At 47.3% G+C, this 5,600-nt stretch overlaps 1 long non-coding RNA gene across 1 annotated transcript; it reads left to right on the top strand.

Annotated features, from left to right (window-relative positions):
* Nucleotides 1–2,237: 2,237 nt before the first annotated feature.
* LOC132083356 (uncharacterized) lies at nucleotides 2,238–3,303 on the top strand. The gene is made up of 2 exons (XR_009419921.1): nucleotides 2,238–2,587; nucleotides 2,736–3,303. It is a non-coding gene; the product is annotated as an uncharacterized LOC132083356 (long non-coding RNA).
* The last annotated feature ends 2,297 nt before the right edge of the window (nucleotides 3,304–5,600 follow it).

The following is a 5,600-nucleotide window of genomic DNA, read 5'->3' as shown; positions in this document are numbered from 1 at the left end:
ACAACGATTTTTCAGCAGATTCGTCGTGTCACAAGAGGGATCTGCCCAGTGTCAAGGATGATGTTTGAGATTGAGGCTTCAGGTGAGTTGAGGATGGTGACTGGGAGAGGGAGGGTGATCAGGTATCCAGTTTAGGATTTCTTGGGAGCGGGTTTGCAAGCAGCAGGGTGAGAAAGGGTGTTTATTTGAGGGCACCCCCACACAAGGCTGTTCAGAAGCCTAGCAGAGGCATTCCCATGGCTTACAGCATACAAGGTGATCCACTGCACTCAGAGGAATGCCATTTAACTTTGTCTTTCTCTAACCCAGGTGCCACTCCTAATAAAGGCCACAGCCTTGGAATCAGGATGAAGCTGGAGCCTGAAGGAGCCAGGCACACTCAGGAGAGGGCAAGTAGCTGACTTGCAGGGATTTGGCCCACATAACTCTGGACTCATACTTTGGTTTTGGTTTTCTTTATTGCAGCTGACCGAGAGGCTCACAGGCCGTCACAGAGCCCTCCAAGGCAGACTCATTTCAGGTGCAGCGTGGATTCCCCTCACCGATCATCCAAAAGATAAGTCGGGGGCCACGGTCTGGAGATGGCGGAGTAGCAGATTGGGAGTTCTTGGGACAGATTCAAAAATGAGCAGAGGGGAAAGCAATCTTCTCCAAGGGCCTCTTAGGACAGCTAAAGGGAGAGGCTCTACTTTTGATGGCAGCTTTCAGGCGGGCAGTGCAGAACAGCTCCGATCTGTGTCCTGTTGTCCGGTGTGCCGTGCTCCCTGGTGTGTCTTTGGGGTCCCTTTTGCCTTTTCCCCTCGAGGCCCTCACCACAAGCATGATGTGTCGTGTTTCATGTCCCCCCTGTTTGTCACTTTCTGTGTCACGGGTGTGTGCACACATTTTTTGCCGGAGCTGTTCTGCCCTGCCGCATGGCCTGCTGCAATAGGACGAGCCTTGGGGAGTTGAAATTTGTAATGTGGGCTGTACTTGGGCTCTAGATGTTGTTCCTAGATTGACATATGGTGTTTGCAGCTTGTGAGTTATCCTGGTGATGTTTGACATGTGTTCTAACTTTCTTTCAGGTGCAGACGCATTCCACGTGTGGCAGAGGGTCAGGGTCAGGAGGTGCCGGGCCTTCTTAGGAGCGCGGTGAGTAGCAGAGTGGTGGGGTTTTGGCCGATGCGGTGCCAAGATCAGGCACTGATGTTTGGTTCTCTTTAATCTAGCTGTCTGAGAGACACCAGCCCGGTGCCAGCAGGACCTTCCCATCTGATGAGGTGGCCTTTCTTTGCACCTGACAGGGACCAGCATCCCCAGCTGTATGAGAGATAAGTAGAGGGCCGTGACCCACAGAGGGGCTGAAAGCACGGTGCTGGTTTGGGGATTACAGGGAGGGGGTTTTGAGTCCAGTTTGGAGGTGGGGGGGTGTTAATGAAGTGGCCCCTTAGGCCCCATAGAAGCCAAGTCTCACTTTTGATCACAGTGCTGAGGTGTGCAGCAGGGCAGAGCAGTCCCGGTGTGTCTCGTGTCACTTGTCTGTTGTGAATTGTGTGTTGTTTGTGTATCGCATGTCTTTTACCTTAGGGGTGCCTGTCATTAATCTTGGCATCATTGTTAGCATCTGTGATCTCTGCATTCCCTGTCCTGGCACCCAGGCCACAGAACTTTTGACTGGGGAGCTCAGACAGGCATCAGACTCTCTTCTGTCTTTGGAAGCATCGCATCTGATGTCTTGTCAGGTCTTGGTCTGGGCTGTATGGACAGCTATGCCCCCACCTGGATCCATTTTGGTGGATTAGGACTTGGCGTAATATGAGGTTAGGTAGAGGATTCTGACCGTAGGATTCCTAGGCATCCATCTTTGCAGTTCTTAGAAGAAATCATTCAGTTATCATCTTCTTCCTTCGGGGTTCTCTGAGCCTCATCAGCTCACCATCAGTTTGAACTCGGTCATCTCCTTTTGCATTCTCTCAGTCCTTGCAGCCATTTTCCTTGCCTAGAATTTTCTGTCTGCGTTGTGTCCCCGTTGTCTGTCCTGTCCTGTCCATCCTGTGTCACGGCTGTCAGCACACATTTGTGCCCGAGCTGCTCTGCCCTGCCGCATAGCCTGGTGCAATAGGAGAGGGCCCGGGGATTTGTAATGTGCAGTGTGGGGTGTAGTTGGACTCTAGATGGGATTTGTAGATGGACACAGGATATCTGGAGCTCTTCAGTTCTCATTGAACCGTCTGACTGTTGTCCTAACTTTTTTTTCAGATGCACCTCCTCAGATGACTGCAGTAGTTGTGTAGGTTCCTTCTTCTGAAAGGGAATAGGGCGCAAGAATTCATCTTCCAGAGAATTTTTGCAAGTCCTGGCTTGTATTGTATCTGCCTATGGTGGCTTATGTTCTATGTACCTATACATCTGTCTTCTATTGGATTTTGGGTAGAAAATTTATCAGTCCAGAGAGGAGACAAGTCCTAGCTGTCAGATAGCCACTCGTTGACCCTTCCTGTCGTCTCACAGGTCCCCGAGGCTGCTGATTTCCCCAGGATCTGCCATTTTACCTCAAGGAGCGGCAGCCAGAAGATGTGTCACAGCACGTTCTTCAGCATCTCGAGTAAGGGCCGCAGTGAGCATTTAAGTGGAAAGATTGTGTGAGCGTGTGTGAGAGCACGTGGCTGTGTCTGTCTGTGTCTGCTCGTTTCTGCGTGTGTGAGTGCATGCTGACTGGATTTAACCTTGTGTGTGTGACTTTTGCTTTCCAGGTTTTGCGACTCCTTGTTAAATTTAGAATAAAAAATCCCCAGCCGGGTTGTATTGCATGAACTGACATGATATGTACCGATTTTGGCTTAAAACCCAGAAAACCAGACGAAGATGAGCAGGAAAAAACCAGAAAAAAACCACATGATGGACAAGAAAAAAACCCAGAAAAAGCCCAGGATGGGCAAGAAAGCAACGAGAAAAAAACCCCAGAAAATAATCCCAGATGGGCAAGAAAAAAACGTAGAAAAACCCCAGAAAATCACCCAAGATGGGCAAGAAAAAAACCCAGAAAAAACCCCAAAAAAAAAAACTCTGAGATGGGCAAGAAAAAAACTAGAAAAAAGTCTGAAGATGGGCAAGAAAAAACCCAGAAAAAACCCCCAAGATGGACAAGAAATAACCCAGAAAAAAATTCGAAGAAGGGCAAGAAAAGACCCAGAAAACACCCAGAAAAAAATCGCAACCCAAGTATAAATATAGAAATGTTTGTCAAGTATATGCAAATATATAAAGAAATGTTAAATTATTTGAAATATAAAATAACATAAATATAACATTTATACAGTATTACTTGTGTTATGGATCATATTGATTTTTATTTATTTCCTATAATACACTACAATATTTATATCAATTTTACATCTATCATATCTATCATTTGTTATATGTTATACCAGATGGATATACTCTAGGTTTTTTTAAGTAGTTTAAAATAAAGGGGATTTTTTTTTTTATTTGGCAAAAGCAGGTGTTTTAGTATAAACATTATAAATACAAATAATATAAAGGTAGAAATCTAAGAATAGAAATAGATCATAAATAGCTGAAGGTTAATATAAAAATTAAAAATGTAAGAAAAAATAAGTTGTAGCAGTAGATATGGTACATAATTAGGAAAATAATTTATCTCTTATTTGAATAGGATACATGTTATACATAATGATTAATATAATACTTAAGTATAAACTGCAAATATAAATGTGAATATAGTCATGAGCGCTATAAATATAAAAATATTTCAATGTAGTTTAAAAGAATAGAGCTTTTTTGTATTTATTTAGTTAGGATGGGATTTGTATTTTAAATAGTGAAAGCATGATAGAAATGTAATTTTAGACATAGAAATATGCAATCAATGTGGAAAGATATTTATAAAAGCACAAAATATAAGTAAATATAAATAATAGAAATAGAATAATGTTATATAAATTACATGCTACATCAATGTCCACTATAGCTATGCATGTGAATATAAATACGAAAAATGGAAATAAAAAATTTATTTAAACATGGCTTTAAAGCAAGGGGCCTTGTTTGATTCTGGTGGGGTAAGAGGCAGGTTTTTGGCATTTATTTCAGAGCAGTTTTTGGCGGGGGTCGCCCCTGTTCTTTTTTGCCACCTTGCCTGCCCGCAGCCCCGAGGCGCGCTGCGCCCCCGGCTGGGGCGGGCGGTAGTGCTGCCGCCTTGTGGGCAGAGCGCGGTACTGCAGCCCTGCGCCGAGAGGCCGCCACCTTGGGAGTGGCGCGTCGCGGATGTCGCGGACTTTTGGTTGACCTTCTCAACAGGGCGGCGAAAAGGGCGGGGAAGTGGAGGACCGGGGTGGGTGTCAGTGGACTGCCTGCATGGAATACCGACCCCGGCGCGGCCCCGGTGGTATTTTCTGTGACGTTTCAAGTGTACCCGACACATGCTGTGGTCTCAGCGGCGCCGCGGGCGGGCGTATTTCGGCGGGTTTGTGACAGGCATGTGGGGAAACGCCTCGCTGTGCCGGGGTCCTCTGACAGCCGCTTTCCCGCCCTGAGGGAGCCGAGCCGGGCCGAATTGTTCCGAAGAGCCGAAGAGCCGAGTGTGGGCGAAAACAGCCGAGTTTCCCCGAAGAGCCGAGTGTAGCCGAAAACAGCCGAGTTTCACCGAAGAGCCGAGTGTGACCGAAAATAGCCGAGTTTCACCGAAGAGCCGAGTGTGGCCGAACACAGCCGACTTGAGCCGAAGAGCCGAGTGTAGCCGAACACAGCCGACTTGAGACGAAGAGCCGATGATAGCCGAGTGTAACCGATAGCCGACTGTAGCCGACATTGGCCGCATTTAGACAAAGAGCCGAATATGACCGACTTTAGCCCAACCGGGCCGAGTTCAGCCGAAGAGCCGGAAAAGCCGATTTTAGACCTAAGCCGAACCAAGCCTAATTTAGCCGAGTTTATTTAAACAGAACCGAACGACGCCGCAGCACTCTGCCTGCAGAGCGCCGGTGCAGACGGCAGGGGGCGGTGTATAAAGCGAGTATAAAATATCAACTGTATATAAGAAGGAATAAAAAGCTCTGTGTCATGTGCAGCAGTAGAAAATTTCAGGCTCCCAGGGAATAAATAGTTTTCTTTCAATCATTATAGTTTTGGGGTTTTTTTTACTCCCAGGTAGCCTGAAAGTTACTACTGCTGCTTTTTGATTCTAAAGCTAGGAAGGAAAACCAAGATTACAAATACAAGAAAAAGAAAGGGAAAGGGAAGGGGAAAAAAAGGAAAGGAAAGGAAAGAAAGCAGGAGAGCAGAAGGGAAGGGAAGGGAAAGGGGTGAAAAACAGCGTTAAAAAAAGAAAAAGAGTTGGAGGGGAAAAGAGAGGGCATTCGGGAGGAGCGGTCCTGCCTCAGGTCCTTCCCCGCCCTGGGGCGAAGGAGCCGTTTGATGCCCGGGAGGGACTGCAGCTCCCGGTGGCGGGGGACGGAGCCGTGGCTGTCAGCCCGAGACTCCAACTCCCGGCAGGCCCTGCTGCCGGCGCGGCGTGTGACGCAACGGCTATCGCGGCACATGAGTGGCTACCAGCCCGAGACTCCAACTCCCGGCAGGCCCTGCTGCCGGCGCGACGT

The sequence above is a fragment of the Ammospiza nelsoni genome, chromosome 23, assembly GCF_027579445.1.
Source record: "Ammospiza nelsoni isolate bAmmNel1 chromosome 23, bAmmNel1.pri, whole genome shotgun sequence".
NCBI classification, from domain to species: Eukaryota; Metazoa; Chordata; class Aves; order Passeriformes; family Passerellidae; genus Ammospiza; species Ammospiza nelsoni.
Note: the sequence above shows the minus strand (reverse complement) of the source record. Positions and strands in the feature narration are given on the sequence as shown.